Source organism: Coenobita brevimanus, chromosome 65 (genome assembly GCF_032717465.1).
Source record: "Coenobita brevimanus isolate Jiangsu-jjx chromosome 65, ASM3271746v2, whole genome shotgun sequence".
Taxonomy (NCBI): Eukaryota; Metazoa; Arthropoda; class Malacostraca; order Decapoda; family Coenobitidae; genus Coenobita; species Coenobita brevimanus.
In genome coordinates, this window is record NC_137018.1 from 40,766,204 (window position 1) to 40,786,572 (window position 20,369).

The following is a 20,369-nucleotide window of genomic DNA, read 5'->3' on the forward strand; positions in this document are numbered from 1 at the left end:
CAGGAAACCATTTGGCATGTCACTTACTGTAAAGATACCTGGAAAGGAAAGAAGATTATTAAAAAGCAACAGGAAAGATGGGAGAAATAGGAAGAGAGGAGGGCAGACACAGAAAAAGAATGATAAAGGTGAATTCAGGAAAATTAGCAACTGTTGACTTTAGCATGAAAAACTTACCATTCCTAGTTAAATTTCTACTGTACAGTATCTTCTTTCCAGTACTCCTTCACATTTTCTAGAAAACCTTTTTTTCCTGTTGTTAGTGACTAAATATGAACATTCAGTTTGATAGAGGTGAGGCACTAATAAATTTTAAGTATTTGAGCAAATTGTGTCAGATAATCCTCTCTTTACCATTGTCACGCAGCCAGAGAATTGTTGACTTATTACAGAATTTTTCAGTTTGTCACTTATTTTTTTCCATAATATAATGAAGTATAGATTAACTGCATTAATAGAAGAGATTTATTATATTTTTCATTTCTATTACCCAAGAAGTTTAGTCACTCAGGCACTGATAGTTTTATAGAGTTTTCCCTTTGTTGATAATAGAATGGACTGTGAGTTGTTTTTTGAAAGGCCATATATTTTTACAATTAATTGCATTAAGAAAGAGGGAGAAAACTGACTAAAAGGTGATTTTGGTTATTAAAGCATGGGTGATCAGGGTATGGTTTGGGTAGAGTTTAGGGTGTGGTTGAGGCATGTTTTTGGTGTGTATTGGGGCAGCAGCCACCAGTGATCCTGCGTGTGACCTTCGGACCTTCTCTGTTGCAGCTGCAGCTCCTACAGTCGGATCCACTGCTGCCGCCACCCTCCCTGGGCTCAGTGATGCAGGGCGGGGATGGGCGCGTAAGGCATTGCCCCTTCTGCAGTAAGTCTTTCCGTCGCAGTGACCACCTTCGCAGCCACATCAGGACTCACACTGGGGAAAAGCCTTTTGCCTGTCCAGTGTGTCCCTACCGTGCAGCCCAGAAAATCACCATGGACAGACATGTACGAAGACACCACATCCAGCAGCAGCAACAGGAGCGCCTACTGCAGCAGCAGCAGCGGCAACAACAGCTCCAGGAACAGCAACAGTAGCACCTCTCAGGGTCCCTGGGGCTAAATCATCCCTGGTCCCAGCTGTCAAGACCTTACAACCTTTGTGTTTGATATTCAGTATCAGCACACTGGTCCCAGCAGCAGAAACACCACAGGCTGTTGACCAAAGGACTGAGTGAGAGTAAGACAGGTGTGAAGCTGGATGGTGTGACAGTTTGTTCAGAGATGTGATGGCTGCTGGGGTAAGGCTGCTCACACTGTGATATTCATTCATCAGGGACAACACATACTTCATCACTACGTAGCCCTTGCACTGACCACTTGAAAAGTAAACATTGTTCATCACAGCTCTAACTCTGTTCATTTTAGAAATGAGATGTAAATATTGCTGGAGCTTGATATTTTTAAATAGAATTTAGATCTGAAGTAGTGCAAAGATGTACAGAAATTAAGCAATAATTTTGAAAATGACTTGGTAATTACTATAATATATATCGGTAGTGATACCCTTGAAAAGCTACATTCCATTTAATAGTGATTGATTAGAAACGATAACAGGATTGAAGTGCTCTTGTTATAGGCGGAAGGAATGTGTAGTTGGTGTGAGGTGAGGTGGAGGGTGAGAGTGCTGGTGGTGTGACTTCTACATGACATGACATGCTCCAAAACCTGGAGGGGCAGTAGTAAGTGTATTTTCAGTTTATTTGATTGTTAGTATGTTTTGGTGTTCTCACAATAGTCCTACCATTGCCTGTTTAGAATTGTAGAGCTATGACAGAAAATTTGACATGATTTGGTGTTTAATTAGTTAAAGACCACAGGTGTACTGTACTCTCCGAACGGTCATCATAAATCTCTAGAAGTTAGTGAACACAGTACCTGCACTTCTAATGCTTTAAAAAGGAAAGCCTATCAGTGAAGTTTTAAGAAATATTTATTCACTGTCATTCTTAATTCAAGAACTGAATACCGTTGCTTCAACATAGTATTGCCTGCACATGATGGGATTAAAGTTCTTAGGAAAGTGACCTGTGCATTAAGAGAAGATATGACATCTTCACTATTAAGTATTAGACTAAATGAGTGGTAACAATGATCCTATCTATCATAAATTAAGTAATTTTATCATAATAGATTTAAGTAATATGCAGTAGTTTAAGTGTGTGAGGTGTAGTAGATCTGACGGGTGTGATTTGTTGCAGCACTGTGGTGGCGGCAGTGACAATAATGGTGGAGCTGAGGAGGGTGTGCGGCTCCCTGGCTTCTCCCTGGCCCGGGCACTTCAGCATCACCACACCACCCCTTGTGACTCTGATGAACTGACACTTTTGGCTTCCACCCTCCACCCACACCCAGGCCTGGGATCCGATGGTCTCACCTGCCCATTTTGTGGCAGGCGAAGCAAGAGGCGGGATCACCTCCGCCTCCACATTAGAACCCACACTGGAGAGAAACCCTACTCCTGCCCCTACTGTGACCGCCGCACCAACCAGAAGAACAACCTGAAGCTCCACATCAGAAACGTTCATCCTGGCCAGCCCTTTAATTTGTAAATCGTCATTCTTTTATATTTATTTTTTCATAATTTATGTCCTACAGCTAGTTTGAATAAAGACACCTTCCCTCTCTGTAAATAGTTTGCAGATATTTATGTAAATATAGTTCCTAGAATTTGCATTGACAGAAACTTCTAATTAATTTTTTTGATGACCATCCACAATGTCTTGTTTGAATTTAGAACAAATATGATGATCAGAACTGTACACAATATACAGTGTATACCAGTTTCATGCAGTAAATCCAGATGTAAATTCAGGTGCAGTACTCATGTCATATTAAAGAAATTATGCCTGGATTAAGGGTTGATGCATGTTTGCTTAGGATCATGCTAATCAAGTTTTCCTGTGAAATGCTATTTTCAGTTTAGTGCAGTTTAATGTGTACATCCACATATGTGTAGAATATAGACTTTTATAGAAAACCATCAGAATGCCTTACCATCAGAATGGAATTTTGCATTGTATCCTACTTTTTACCGTAATATGTTGGAAAAAGAAAAGAGTAGAAGTAGCAAATCACGTTATCTGTATTGCACTGAAATTATGTACCAACATTTCACTGAGAGTGAGAATAGAATAATAAACTGTTTTTATATTTTTCCCTTTTAGCTTATCAGATTTTATTTACATTACAGTATGATACTTATTTTACTGAACTGCTGTGTTCACACCAAACAAGCTCCACTCCAGTTTTCCTACCTAGGAAATATGATCAATTTGTAAGTGAATGCAGTTGATTCATGTTGTTTTGCTGTGTTTCAAAAGAATTTATCTTGCTGGATTATAGTAAAACCAAACAAAAGACCCATCATTGTAACTAAGGTTAATCAATATACAAATCCTCCTCAAGAAATGTTATCCTTAGTAATACTAATGAGTAAACTCTTGAGTTGTCTTTCCAGGCTCCAGCTTGTCTTAGAGTGCATTTCAGAAAGTATAACCTGAAAATTACATTGTTCAGCATACAGATTAATATAGTGATGTCTCTGAAGTAGCCATAATATTATTAACTAATTTGTTCTGTATTACCAAGGTTTATCATGCTAACAACTGTTTGGAAAACCAAAGCACTGTGCTATGCATATTTTGCAATAGCTGTAGTGGTGTTTTGCATGTTTAGTAAACCCTTGAGTATCAGGCTTCTTAATCCCTTTAGTCTGATGCCTTGTTTTTCATTGTTTTTGCTACAGCATGACAGTTGCATTCACCTTAGGATAGACTTTTTCAAAATGGAGGGCTTAGATATGAATTTCATTAACCCCTTCACTACTAGAGGTTCTTTCTGACGAGTAAAACTGTCTGGCGGTAACCTGAGTAATTTATAAAAAATACATAATTAGAGAGAAGGGGTTAATATTGTGATTGTATCACAAGTACCTTGCTAAGTTTTTCATAGTTTCAAGGCAGTGTTTTATAGTTACCTGAATATTAAGTTTCTAGCATATTTAACTGATTGGCTTTTCTTTATCCATTTTGGAGAGAATACTATATGGTATATCATGTTCTTTTTGTAAGGCATTAATGAGATGAGTTTTTTAATCACTGAATAAATCTGTATAAAAATATTTCTGCATTAAGCACACTTTGAGAGAAGAATATTCTTAGATTTTCTTGTTTTATTTTCATAACTTACAATTTTTTTTTAGTTCATCAAGTGCAAATAAAGGTTTAACACTGAACTGTACATAAGAACATGATGTTCTGCACATCATCACACCCAATGGAGGTCATTCAGAAGCTTTTCATAAGTTTCTTTGCTTTGTCAAGTGTACATAATGTAATATTAGCAGATAGATATTTTACCTGTTATGCTTCCAATACATATTATGTGCAAATATTGTCTGATGCAAGTTATTAAAATATTTCAGCATTACTGGTATTTTCTTCAACTGAATAAGTTTATAAAATAACAGTGATTATATTTCAGATTTAGGCATTACATCATTTCATAATTTGACATTCCAAGGTATGGTGCATCATGCCCCCTTTGGATATTAAAACCCATTAAATCTGTATTGAACTAGGTTAATGGTGTTATGGAGGTTTGTTGCTGACATCGTGGATAATCTGTCATTTATGTATTTATTGATTTTATTATTAGCTAGTAGTATTTTTAGCAATAGCTGTCACTGCCATTGCTGATATTCTCTTCCAGATTTTCAGGTCACCGGCTTACTTTAATACTGTACCACCACCACCACCACCACACTTCCTTTCCCACCCCATCCCATCCCATCTCACCTGTTTCCAGTATTTCCCTTTTAGTCATGTATGTTACCATCACCATTGTTGTTGCAAAGTATGGAGGATGAATAGTTTTTCCTTATCAGAAGAGACTAGCAGTAATAAGAGTACAGTACTGTATATATATAATGTGTATAATATATGAGTATGTGAGTACTGATTCTGTTAAATGCTAATCACTACTTCCTAATAGTTGAAAAGACAGTGATCAAATGATTAAGTGAAATATTGTTTATAAAATCTTGATGTAAAATGTAGATCTTTCAGTGGAGCAAGTCCTTGTTATATGTTCATTGTTATTATTATTTTTTTTTTTCCAGGAAATTACAGAAATATACATTCATTCATTTATTCATTCATTATCTACCCCAGTGTTGTTCCATGAGGAGTGTAGGAGCCCTGGGCTAGGCAAGTTGGTCCTGACATTTAAGATGAGAGTGATCAGCCTCACTCATCCCTGAGTAGCATTACATGAACAGTAAATCCCAACCACCCCTTGGATATAAACATGCACTGGCTCAATTTGATTGGAGCACCTTAATTACCCTCTAAACCACCAGATGCCATAATTTGGTTACATGGTTACCACTCAGCATAATAAATGGTTTCCTGGTGCACAGGAAACCATGTGGCTTGTCACTCAGTGTAGAGTCACCTATAGACAGAAGGAAGATGAAAGAAGGAAGGAAAGAAAGACAGAAGAGGAAGGAAGGAAGGAAAAGAGGAAATGGCCAGCATCTGAGAGCAGCACTACATCAAGTGAATGGATGGTGAGCACCCCCACCTACCACTTGCCACATAAATTTTTATAGTTTCAATCATACCCATGAAGTTTATGTGCCATCTCCACAAATTTTCAGCACCAGATATTTTTGAAAATTTTTATGAGATATTGGAATGCATCTCTGACATAACAAGGATCACCTGTGCTGTAAATCATATAGCCTACAGCATATAGAATCAGTTTAGTTAGTTTACTGTCCACCTGATAACTGGGGCTATACAATAAAAGGTGGTGCCCTCACAACAACTGCAACCTTACCTTTAATCTCAAGAGCTTCAGTATATTAGTCATGCCCCTAATACTCCCTCCATTCCACCTACATCTCCTGTTTAACCCATTCATGAGTTTAGTATTATATTATTGCCCACACAGTCATCACTCTTTGGCAGGAACTCGGCCACAAGTATACAGAATCAAAGTTTGAGCTGAAACTCTCAAATTGTTACATATTATTACATTCATTCCTCATCATCATCTAACCCAGTGTTGCCCCATATTATTACACATTTAAGAATTCTTTTTTCCCAACAGTTCCAGTAACTTCTGGGAATTAATTAGCTGGTTTGTCACTTGGTTTAGCCTCCAGTCGATAGAAAATATCATCTGTAACATGGTCAACCTCTGTATATGTATTCCTCAAGAGGAAGCGGGTGTCATTTAATCTCAATTGGAAAGGGTCTATTTATGAGGGAAGGTTGGAGTTTGTTGCTCATGTGATATGTGCTGAAGGAGGGGCTGAAGCTAGTTTGGTAGCAGGGGTAAGGAGCGACTGGAGGAAGCTCAGGGAGTTGTTGCCCTTACTGAAATTGAGAGAGATCTCACACTGTGCCAAGGGGTCCTTGTATGCAGCATTTGCTTGGAGTGTAATACTGTATGTTAGTGAAACTTGGGCAGTAAAGGAGGAAGATATTTGTAGGCTCAGAGATATGAATAATTAGATGGATGGGTTGTGCATCCTTAAATGACAGGCTTTAGGTGGGTTGGATTTTGGATGAAGAGCTGAGAGGAAGGATGAGACTTGAATGTACAGTATTAGTGTTGTGATGAGAAGGGGTACAATAAGATGGTTTGGGCATGTGGTGAGGATGGAGGATGACAACTGGGTGCAGAGGATGAGGTGTAAATGTTAAAGGAAGAGTTTCAAGAGGTAGACTGAGAAAGACATGGGACAAGGTCATAGAGTGTGACCTCAGGGTTAAGGAACTGAATAGAGAGGCTGCTGGAGATCAAGCAGCATGGAGAGCTGCCGTTAGGAGACCAATGCTGATGCATGCAAGCATGTTGGAACCATTATAAATGATGTGATGGAAAGCATAATGCCACTTCTGGAAAAGCAACTGATCAGTTTCACCTTAATGTGAAATTAAATGTCTGGACAGAGAAGCCTTGCTTCAGGCCATTACGCACTTAATTGTTCAGTACTGGAATAGATGATAGATGGTTAATACCATACAGTTTTACTCCACTTAGGGAACTGTCCATTCTCCACTCCTCAGATATTTCAACTTATCCCAATTAACGCATTCAAAAATGGTGTCAGTAACATTATATTTTGGCTGATACTAAATAATATTAGTGGGCTTAAGAAAATCTTTGCTCCTCAGAGGATTAAACTATCCCTTGCTGTTTTCCTGGTGACGCATGCAAGATGTAGAAACTTGTGAGTTTAGGGTTGTACTGTACAAACTTTATACTGCACTACCATCTTTGTATTTACCTATTTGTAGTATACAGGAATTGAGCAATGCTCGTGTTGTCCTGTCTCCATATCCACATTTATCTAGTCTACTTTTACACACATGAATGTTTTTCTCCTGCACCACCTTTTTGTCTAAGTCATTCCAAATTTTTATGTATTTACCTAATATACCTAATTGTGACATACACAAAATGTGCTATGCTCTTGGGTTCAAGTCGCTGTTTCTCAGCAAGTCAAATTTAGCTTTAAACTCGTTTAAGTTTTTAGACTGAACGATCTCTTTGTTCAGGCTATTCCATAAGTCTATACTTCTGTAAGGAAAGCTATATTTCTTGATATCCTTCAAGCAACTTGACTTTTTCAATTTCATTCCGTGTCCTCTAGTTGCTCTCTTATCCCATAAAAACAGATCTTCTCTGTCAATTTTATTTTCTCCCACCATGGTTCTGAACACTGCAATCATGTCTCCCCTCTTTCTTCTTTCCTCTAAGGAAGGCAAATCCAGCTTTTCCAGCCTCTCTTTGTATGACAAATCTGCCAGACTGGGGACCATCTTGGTTGCTGTTCTTTGTATTTTCTCAATCTTGTTTATATCTTTGTGTGGGGACCACACTACCGCTGCATATTCTAACCTGGGACGGATCATGGCCACTATCAATTTTTTCATCTCCTCATCCATATAATGAAATGCTACTCTTATGTTAGTCAAGAGTTTATACGTCTCTCTAACTATCTTGTTAATGTCTTTTTCAGGTGACAAACTATCTTGGACCAGCACTCCCAATTTTTCTCTTCTCTCATTTTTGTGATTAATTCATTACCCAACAAATAATTCAGTGATGGCCTCCTGGTACTTTTACCCATTTCCAATATTTTATATTTCTTTACATTAAATTTAATTTCCCACATCCGGCTCCAATCATGTATCCTATCCAGATCCTCCTGCAGCATTTTACAATCCTCCTCAACCTCTACCTTCCTCAAGATCTTTACATCATCAGCAAACAGACTTGCATAACTCTTCACTCCATCTACCATATCATTTACGTAAATCAGGAACGTTACTGGTGCCAACACCGAGCCTTGAGGGACTCCACTTGTTACTTCCCTCCATCCAGACATCCTATCCTTTATTACTGTCCTCATTTGTCTGTCTTTCAAAAAGTCTTTCATCCATTCCAGGAGTTTCCCCTTCAGTCCTCCTGTATATTCAAGTTTCCACATTAGTCTCTTATGAGGTAACTTGTCAAAGGCCTTCTCTAAGTCTAAGTACACACAATCCACCCAACCATCTCTCTCCAGTACCACGTCAATTGCTCTTGAGTAAAAGCTCAATATGTTGGAAACACATGACCTTCACTTCTGAATCCAAACTGACATTCAGCCAAAATATTCATCTCGCCTAGATATTTTATTCATCTGTCTTTCAGGATTCTCTCACACAATTTTGTGACCATGCTGGTTAGAGACACTGGTCTATAATTCAGGGGTTCTTCCCTGCTTCCTCCCTTATAAATTGGTACCACATTTGCCCTCTTCCATTCTTGTGGCACTTTCCCCTCTTCCAGAGAACACACGATTAAACTGTAAATTTTATCCGGCAGTTGTTCTCTGCATTCCTTCAGTACCCAATCAGAAATTCCATCAGGTCCTGGGGCTCTCCATACATCTTGAGTTTCTAGTAATTTATACACTTCCTGTACCTCCATTTTTATATCTTTTATCACCGGTACATTTCTAATCACTCCCTCCCCTTCCACAAACTCTTTTTCATTAGTGAAAACCGATTGAAAACATTTGTTCATTATTTCAGCTTACATTGCTGCATCTCTATAGACCTCTTCTTTTACTTTCAGTTTGGTGATTCCTTCCTTTTGTTTCAGTGTGCCATTAACAAATCTACAGAACAGTTTGGGTTCATCCTTGCTTTTGTCTATTATACCTCTTTCAAAATTCCTTTCTTCTTCTCTACGTATTCTTGTGTATTCATTTCTAGTTCTTTTATATTCTTCCTTTGTTCTGTTGTTACCTCTCTTTCTCCAGTTGTTCCACGCCTTATCTCTCTCTTTTTTTGCTATCATACACCTTCTATTAAACCACTCCCTTTTCCTGTTTTCTTTCCCTCTTACTCTTGGTACAAATTTTTCCACTCCCAAATTATAGAGATCTAGAAAGATATCCCACTTCCTCTGTAACTCTCTTGTTTCTCTGAATTTTTTCCAATCTGCATTTTCAAAAAATTTTCTCAATCCTGTAAAAATTGCTTTCCCAAAGTTGTATCTTCCCTGTCTACGAAGTTCGTCTCTTGGCTCGACGTTCCCTATTATCATCTGGAACTCAGTGACCACATGATCATTTTTTCCTTTAGGACAGAAATATTTCAATGATTCTATTACATCGAGTTCTTTGGTAAACAGTTAATCTAACCATGCTGGTGTGTCCTCACCTTGAAACCGTGTGTATTCTTTGACCCATTGCGTCATCACATTATTCATTATTATATTTAATAATATAGTGCCCCACGAATCCTCGCTGCCTCCTGAGTCCCATTCCTCCCAGTTCACCTCTTTACAGTTAGTCACCCACCAAAATTATATTGTTGCTTTTCTCAATTATTTTTTGTAAATAACTAGCCATATCTGACAACATCTCCTGGTATTCGTCATCATTCCATGCTTTCATCTTAGGGGGAACATACACTACCGCCATATCTCTCTTGCCATTCTCTCCAGTTTCTAATTTCATATATATCATTTCAGCCCTGCCTTCTATTTCCACGGTATCTACATTTATGTTGTTCTTCACTGCTATCATCACTCCTCCTCCCATTTTTTCTTTTCTGTCTCTTCTCCACAGTTTGTATTTACCATCTCCCAAATGGTGTGTGTGTGTGTGTGTGTGTGTGTGTGTGTGTGTGTGTGTGTGTGTGTGTGTGTGTGTGTGTGTGTTCTTACCAATTGTATCTTTACAGGAATGAGTACTGTCCCGTGTATTACACCATTTTTATCATACGTATCATTAAATTTATGAATAGTTTTGGCACACACTATTTCATTCAGCAGTGCATTCCACTGATCAGTTGCCCTATTTGGGAAACTGAATTTCCTTACATCTTTGTCACCTCTTTTTTTAAGCATTTTTTTTTTTTGCAGTGTCCTCTTGTTGATGCCTCCCCATAGGTTATATATGCCCATTGATGTCTGTTTTCTCTTTCCCTGAGCTGCATTTATATAGCGTAATTATGTCTTCTCTTTTCCTTCTCTCTTGTAATGTTGGTAGGTTCAGTTTTTCTAATCTTTCTTCATAGCTCAGATCCTTTAAGGTTGGCACCCATCTTGTAGCAGTCCTTTGTATGTTTTCAGTTTTATTTATGTGTTTTTTGATCTGAGGATTCCAGACTACTGATACATATTCCGGGGTTGGTCTGACGAATGATGTTATTTTTCCCCGCATGTCTTCATTTACATATGTGAATGTCAAATTAGCAAGCACTGTGTGCATGTTTCGTACCTTCTTATTTGTGTTGTCAGCAAGAAATAGTCTGTTATTGATAGTCATTCCTAGTTCCTTCTCCTTTTCTGATATGTGTAGGGTTGAACTTCCTTGCTTACAATCCCAATCTGGTCTTTTTCCACTTTACCAAACTTATTACATGGCATTTGTCCACATTGAATTCAATTTGCCATCTATTGCTCCATTCATGAAGCTTATTTAAATCTTCTCATAGCTCTGTGCAAGAGTCTGTGTTTGTATTTTTCTTTTGTATTTTTGCATCATCAGCGAACATATTTAGATAGCTTTGATTTCCAGCATTCCTGTCTGTATCATTTGTATACACTAAAAGCATAATTGGCGCCAGCACTGAGCCCTGTGGAACTCTGCTAGTCACTTCCCTCCATGATGAGTAATTACTCCTTAGTACTGTTCTCATTTTGCTTTTTCTGAGAAAATCGTGCCTCCAACAGAACAGACTGCCTTCGATTCCTCCTTGATGGTAAAGTTTCCATAAAAGTCTTTGGTGCGGTACTCTGTCAAATGTTTTCTTGAAATCTGAATAAATACTGTCCACCCATCCCTCTTTTCTGTAGTATTTCTGCAACTCTATCATAGTAGCTTAATAGATTTGAACACATGATTTCCCTTTCCTAAAACCAAACCGTCTTTCTGTTATCATATTGTATTTTTCCAGATGTTTTACCCAAATTTTTCTTATTAGCTTTCGTAGTACCTTGGTTACAACATTGGTCACAGATACTGGTCTATAGCTGAGTGGATTCTGTCTATTTCCTTTCTTGAATAAGGGAACAATATTTGCTTTCTTCCAAATATCTGGTAGTTTACCCTGTCTTATGGATTCCTTGAATACTGAATAAACTGGTCTGCTTAACTTTTCTGCACATTCCTGTAGCACCCAACCTGAAATTTTGTCAGGGCCATTTGCTTTTCCTTTGTCTACTTTACCCAACTCTTCCTGTACCTCTTGTTCCAATAATCGTATATCTGGTAATATGTGTGGGCATGCATGTTCCTTATCATCTCTCCCAAAATCACTTTCTTCTGTAAAAACTTATTGGAAATTTATGTTAAGAACTTCACACATATCTTTTTCTTGGGTATAGGTTATTCCCTCATCCATGATGGCCTGAACTTTGGTTTTGCTTTGGATATAGCTGTAAAAAAGTTTTGGTTGATCACGACTTTTATTTATAATGTCTTCCTCAAACTGCCTTTGAGCTTCTTTCCTTATTCTTGTATAATAATTTGTTGCCTGTTTATAGTTGTTATATGCCCTCTCACTATTGTGCCTTCTGTATCAATTCCACAGCAAGTCTTTTGTCTCATTTGATTTTTTTTACATTCTGTGTCAAACCACTTCTTTATCCTTATTTCTGTTCTTTGTGCTGAGGGATATATTTTGGACTCCTGTTTCATATAATTCACATTATTTTCTATACATAAAATTTTATCTTGTCCTCTAGGCACCTTTTCCAAATCTGTTTTTATGAAGTACATCTTTAGGTCATGGTAGTTGCCCTTTTTGTAGTTTAGGCTCGTTTTGTAACTTCCATTACTGCTAACTGTATCATATACAATCCTGAAGTTGAAATTTAACACTACATGGCCGCTTTAGCCGAGTGGAAGGTGATACATTGTGTTGTGAATTTCATTATCTTGCCTGGTAAATATGAGATCTAGTAGTGATGGATCATCAAATCCCCTTTTTCTGGTGTTTTCCTTTACATGTTTTGTTAAGAAAAACTCCTGTACAAGATCCACGAGCTTTTGATCCCAACATCTTTCATGGATTCTTACATCTAGAATGTTCCATTTTGTATTTGTACCTGTATTGAAATCTCCAGTTAATGTAATTATTTCATATTTCTCTTCCATTCTATGTAGTAAGGCTCATAAACTCTGAACTGTACTTTCTGTTAGGTCTTTATACTGTATTTGCCTCTTTCCCAGGTGTTTGTTTCAGGTGGCATGTATAACTTTGCCACAATTATTTTCCCTTCAGATGTATCAATCTCTAATGCAATCAGTTCTACTTGAGATGGTATATCTAGTTGTATCTCTTTGACCTGTAAATTTTTCTTTGTTAATACCAGAACTCCTTCTTTTTTCAAATTTCTATCTCTTCTCCACATATTGTAATCCTTAAGGCTTAGGGTGCCATCTGCTATCCTTGGGATTAATTTTGTTTCAGTTAGGCAAATACTATAATATGAGATTCCATTTCTTTGGTATAGTCTTTTATCTCTAATAATTTGGATAACATTCTGTCTGCATATGAGTACATCAACTTAATCATGTTATTTACATATTTGACATTTAAGACCACTGCCTTCCTTTTTCTTAGTCCCTGTTGTTTACGTACCTTTTTCTTACCTGTAATCACACTGCTTTATAAAAAAAATTTGCTCCTCTCTTCCTCTGATCTTTCCCACATTTTTTATTTTTGCTTCTTCCATCTCTTTAGTGATCCCCATTCCTCCTGAGTTAGGCATCTTTTTATCCTTACTGTGTGTGTGTGCATTTTCTTTGTGTGCCTGGATTAGTTTGTGTGTCTGTATGTATTTCTTGTTTTTAATTCAGTTATTGTTGTGAGGTGGGAATTACCATTGTTGTTATGCCACATGACTAGGTCTGTTAACATTGCTTTATCATTCAGTGATAGGTTGTCCAACAACAAGAGCAACTACACCAAATGAAGCCCTCTTAACTTGATTTTTTTTTTCTGGATTATCTTGTATTATAGCCATATCCTTTTTCTCATAGGACACCCCACCAAACGCATATGACTGATGCTCTTCCTTTAGGAGGGAACATGTCACTGACCTCCCTGTCAGGAGGTAGGGACATTGATACCTGCATGCAACTGACACAATGAAGTGAACTGCACTCTGCAGTACTTGGGTATAAGTACCAAACTGACATCCTCCCATGTGGAAGGGTCTCTGATACATCTCGTCATCTAGTAGGTCTGCTATCCTTTGAGCCTGTTTTCAAAGTCTAAGCCATTGTCAGCTCTGACACTTTTCTCCTCTTGTTCTTTGCATTTGGCAGCTTTGACCCAGTCCCCCAAATATCCAATATCAAAGGTTCCAATCAAGAGCCCAAGAAAGCATTAGGGCACCAGAGGAGCAGAACTCCTTCTACCAGGCTCAGACCTCCAGAATGATCTGTCCTTACAAATGGAAACATACAGTATGAGCTCCTCCTAAATGTCTGACCCAATTGGCAGGCATCAAAGGGTGAGGCAGTGGCTGAGTTGATAGAAGTAACCTACTATCATAGTGGATGTGGGTTTGACTCTTGGCTGGGGCAGGGAAGTTTAAGTTTGGATTTCGGGTAAAGCAGACTTTATTGATCTATCACAAGTCATGCTGATATGTTGTAAAAGTACCCCCACTAATACCAATTGATCAGTCCTATATGACACAGCTCTAACATGTATTCAGTATGGACGGCGGGTGTTTGCAATGAAGTGGTGACATGTGGGGGTATTTGGTATGTAGCAGGACTGCTAGGCCTCAGGGAATGGGCTTTGAAGCCTATGCTCGGAGTCAGACACTTAAAAAAAAAAGTAATCACTGTGTAAGCATGAAATTTGATGCTCAAATCATCTTCAGTCCCTAGACCTCGGTTCTTTGAAATCTGGCTGGCATTGATCCTCAAACTTCAAGAGAAGGACTGCAAGGACTCGTCTAGTTGTTCAACTCCACCCACTGTACTTGTAGGCATGTCTCTGAGCGTCCACTGGGAAAGAAGGATCTCTTATTGAATCTAGTTGAAGGCAAGTTATTTCACTATGACCTTCCGGAAAGGATGGCAGAATACTTTGTTCAGCTGTGAGGAATCCAAGCAGCCAGAGGCATCCAAAACACTTTCGAGTCATTTTTATTTGCGCGTGGTACACCAAGGAATCACATGTATTCTACCACCAAATTATTTTGTTCAGTCAAGAGATATCCTGACCTTGAAAGGGATAAAAGCCACTGTTGTTGTTCAGCCTTAGCTGTTGCAAGGAACTCAAGACAGTTTATTTTATTCTATTTATTATCTGTGTCAATAAAATTGGAGGAACTTATGTATTCACCCCTGTTTAGTTGTTTGTTTTTCCACAAGATAACTTAAAAGGTTATTGATGGATTTCAATGAAATTTTGTGGATATGTAGATCATGGGCCGTGGAAGAGTTGTTTAAATTTTGTTGGTGATATGAGTTTGAGTCCTGCTTCAGGCCTTTTTATTGTAGTTTGTTTGCCCACAAGATATCTCAAAATGTTATTAATGGATTTGTGTGGATATGTGAATCATTGGTCAAAGAAGAGTCAATCAAATTTTGGTGGTGATCTTTCTCATATAAATAGGCACTGGCGGAAATATGCCCTCTTTGAATGCACTTGACATGTTTATTTATTTACTTATTTACTATGTTATGTATTATATTCATAATTATTATTATTATTATCATCATTATTGTTATTATTATTATTATTATTATTATTATTATTATTATTATTCCATCCTTACTCATCACACTACCCAAGTACAGTATTTAAATGCACTCACATTTTCCATTACCTCACCATCCAGTCTCACTGCATCAAGAGGAATGAAGTCACTGAATGCACAGTGAGGTTGGACGATGAGGAAATGGAAAATGTGAGTACATACAAGCACTTGGGTAGTGTGATAAGCAAGGATGGAAGTTTAGAGGATGAAGTGCTGGTTTTTTGAAAGCAGTGACAAGAAATAGGGATGTGAGCATGGATGTATAGTAGTTGCTGCATGGTAGTACAGTATTGTGATACCAACCCTTAAGTTTGGAAGTGAAGCTTGGACCTTGTTGGAAGGACACAAGTCAAGAATGAGAGCAGTGGAAATGAGTTACTGAAGAGGAGCATGTGGAATTACATGGAGAGACAGACTGACAGATGAGGAAGTGAAGATGCATCGTGGTGTGGATGTGAATGTGATAGAAAGTGTTAGGAGAAATACATTGAGATGGTATGGCCATGTGGAGAGGATGGAGAACGAGAGACAATGAGGAGAGTGTAAATGAGATGGAAGGGGGGGGGGGAGAGGGAGAGGGAGACTGAGGATGAAATGGAGGGATGAAGTGGAGAGGTATATGAGAGAGGGAGGTGTGAGCTGGGGGAAGGGCAGCAAAATGGTGGGGGACAGGGCTACATGGAGGTGATTTGTTTGTGGCTATCCCTTACAGGATTAAGGAGTCTGGCAATAGATAGATTATTATTATTATTATTATTATTATTATTATATTGTAATGATGATAAAACTTGGGTACAGGTATGCTTGGCAGGTGTCTTCTAGAAATTGTGGCACTTATCCCAAGTGCCAGGTCTTAGGGGAGAAAGACAAGTACTGTACTGTACTGTATACTCTTGAACATTAAACTGTATCTATGGGCATAGGTACATACAGGATTTCAGACCATCAGGCCTGAGGTTTAATGAGCTCTGCAACTGCTTCATAGAGAGTGATGTTCTGGAGGATATACTTTGTGTCTTCGCTGGATTTGCTCACCTGCTGGCATCGCTGCTTGCCTTGTCTTTGCACAATTTTATGAAATTATTAAAACTCTGCAGTATTAAATAACCTTGCATTATTACAAAATTTTGTACTAAATGAAACCATAGATTAGCATAGTTACCCATAGGTACCTTAGTTTGGCCTGTTACATTACCTGTATTACTGATATGCAAAATGTAACAATGAATGTATATTTGCAATGATAAATAACATTGTATTGTTACATTAATCTGAATTAAAATGTATCGCTATTTCTTAGCCCACTCGTGGAAATAGTAAACAAACAAACAAACAAATAAACATTATCATCTCTGCCAACGAAGTTGGAGGAGGCTATGTATTCACCTACATTTGTTTGTTTGTCCTCGATATCTCCAAAAGTTCTCAACGAATTTCAGTGAAATTTTGTGGAGGGCTGGGCCATGGGCCAAGAAAGAATTGATTAAATTTGGGGGTGGGTCCGCGGTATCCCGCACAATATCTCCAAAAGTTCTCAATGAATTTTTTGTGGAAGCGTGGGCCATTGGCCAAGAAAGAAGTGATTAAATTTGGGGGCGGATCCGGATATGGATCTGGGTCCTGTGTATCCCTCACAATATCTCCAAAAGTTCTCTATGAATCTCAATAAAATTTTGTGGAAGAGTGGACTGTGGGTCAAGGAACAATTATAAAATTTGGGGGCAGATCCAGATCCTATTCCACACAATATCTCCACGGATCTGGATCCTTTTTAATGGCATTGGCGGATGTATGCACTCTCTGACTGCTTTCTATTTATTGTTATTATTATCATTACTCTTATAATTATTGTTATTATTATTATTATTATTTAATTATTTTACTGTGAGAGTAGGAATGTTCAAGCAGAGAATATTGGTAGAAGATGAAGGCAAAAGAAAAGAACGGGAATAAGAGTTTCAGTTTTTAGGAGGTTTGCACATGAAGAATTCAATTTTAGGCAAGTACTTTATTTTATGTTAATTTTAGGTAAGGCTCTTGTAGTTGAGGGGGAAGGAGTTAGGGGAGGGGAGGGGAAGAAAGGAGATAGAGTGAGGAGAGGGGAGCAGGGGGAGAAAGGGAGATAGAGTGAGGAGAGGGGAGGGGATAGAAATGGAGTGAGGAGTGGGGAGGGGAGGGGAATGGGATGATAAGTGGGGATGGCATGGGAATGGGATAAGAGGAGGGGAAGAGAAGGGAATGGGATGAGAGGAGGACAGGGGAACTGGGTATGGGGAAGAGAGGAGAATGAGGTGAGGGTAGGGTATGGAAGAGGAGGGGAGGGAAATTGGGTGAGGAGAGAAGAGAGAAAACACAGGAGGATTGGGTGAGAATAGAGAAAGGAAATTAGGACCTTTAACCCGCCCCGTCCCGACGACGTATGGGTACATTGCAACGATTTGCATTTGCCAGTCCCGGTGACGTACCAGTACGTCGTGCAATTGCAAGGTACCTAATTTGCACAATTTTCAATTTTCGCACGTGATTTTTCGTATATATACACGGGACACCTTCCTCTATTCCTGTACAAGATACCAAGCAGGGACAATGCCTTACACTGCATAACCTCCCCCCTCCCCCCCTCATGCCATTGTCTTGGCAAAGGACCTGTTACCAGTGACCTGGCTAGTAAAGTTATTCAGGGCCAGAGTGATTCCCCAATCGATGACAATGTGGAGGACAATGTTTACATAGCATTAGAAGAAGAAACAGCCAGAAATAATGATCAGGTAGTGTGGCAAAAATAGGTCAGGTATGGTGATTAGTTAGTGAGTGAAACAATGCTTATAATGCCTTTATTACTGCTTGAAAACCAATATACTGTCATACTACATATACATTCGTACCAAGTAAATAAATAAATACCGTTTATGAGTGGATAAAATAGTTACCCTCCCATAGAACTCGTTTTCTTTGGTGCCAGCATGTTAGAAAACCCACTCAGGTAAGGAGGAACTCCTACCTGGATTGGGCACTTTAAACCTCAGGTGAGCGATTTCTCTATGAATTTTCGATGTTTCTCACCAAAAGCAAAGGTTTTAGCCAAAAAAAAAAAATTCGAAAATACCTCGGGACTGGGGGATGTCGGAGGTGCGGAAAACCTCGGGACGTGACGGGTTAATGGAGGATATCAGAACACTCACACTGCTTCTTTACTGAGTTTGGGGAAAGGGGGAGGTAATGGGACAGGAGAAGGTAGAGGGTGGTGGAGAGGAAGATGCAGGGGTAGGTGAAGTAAACTAGTGAAATGAGAGCGGAAGGTAATGGGGGGGAGGGGGAGGAAGGTAGAGGAACAGGGAAAGACAGAGAAGGGAAGGCATAGTTTAGAGAAGACTACTGGTCGGCTGGCTGGTTTAATGACTTGCTGAAACTGATCTGGCCAGGACTGAAGGAGGAAGTTGACATAAGTGGATGCTGATGAGGAACCTACACGAGGTGGAGATGTGCACCCTTGGTGGAGCAGCTGTGACGTCCGTTCAGAAGCCAAACCTCATCGTGGTTCAATCCTAGATCAAGAGATCTAGATCTCTTGATCTATGGTCCGTCTATTTTATGAAGAGCGTTTGGGCGTTGTCCTTCTTGGGAATTTCCTAGGCCGCGTCTCTGCCAAGCGTGTACACCTATCTAAATGAAGTTTATTTACAGTAAATATATATTTCATTCTTTAATAAGGCTATATAGTGTTATAAATGCCTCTTTTTTTTTCTTTTAATAACAATTACTTTTCATAAATACCACAACACTTGGCAATGTTGCTTTCCAACGTTGCCACGCTGGTAAGGGTAAAGTGACCGTGTTAATCCAGGTCATTTCCACTCTGGCCACCACCTGAGATGGATGCTCCTACTCGGCTACTCGCTCTCGTTTTCTCCACAGTAGAGAAAAAGAACTTATTTACAACGTAAATAAATATTTTTTAGAAGAGAAGGCAAACAGAGGACCTATAATTGATCCCTCAAAAGCTGTTATAAACCACAAATAAACATCACACATTAAGGAAAAAATCACCGTCATAACAAAAAATAATGTTAGAGAGAGAGAGAGAGAAACAGAGTAGGGGGAAAGGTCATGGAGAAAGGGAATGATTAAGAGCGCAACAAGACAGACAGTCAGTCTGGAGGCTTTTCCTCAATTTCTAAAAATTCATAAAAGTGTATAGACTTTTTATAGAAATAAATCTGTAAAAAATGTAATTTCTGTATGCAGAGAGAGAGAGAGAGAGAGGAGAGTGGTGTGCTGGGAGGGAGAGTTGTCATTAGCGCTTTTATTCTAATCCGATTAAGTTGCCCAGTACAAAGTATGGCAACACTGTGGGACGGGGACTCCCCAAGAGGGACAACACCCAAACGCTCTTCATAAAATAGACGGACCATAGGTCCAATCTTGGTGAGCCGCTGTCTATCACAAGGCATCGGATCCCTACATGGTGTACATACTGTACTGTAGCCTACGCGTACAATGGCCCCACAGAAGTAGTTGCTTACCTGTGATTGGTGGATCTGCCTGACCAGGCAGATCTGTATTAAGCAACAGCTGTATAGTACGTGGATCAGCACAAGCCTTCACTAGTGTAGTACAGTACTAGAATATGCTCCTTTGCTGCCCATACAAATACCCAAGGGAGATATTGTTTCACTACTGTTATGTAGAGTTGTAGCACTCTCCTACTCCCCACCCCACTGAGCTACGTGAAATAAGTTGTAAGAGGACGAAAATCTAGGCTAAGTTAAGGTGAACGAACCATACACATTTTATACGAGCTGCCTGGACCCACTGTCTGACTCATTTCTTCATTTCTGCAACATTCGCGGCCCTTCCTTTAACTTTCTCTCTGTTGAACATCACCCCTCCTCCTCTAAACCTCACCTTCTCAACTTTACTGAGACTCAGCTGTCTGAGGCAACTGACACCAAACCCTTTTCTGTATCCTCCTACTTTCTCTATACTCATTTCAAAGCCAACGGTGGCTGTTGTGTATA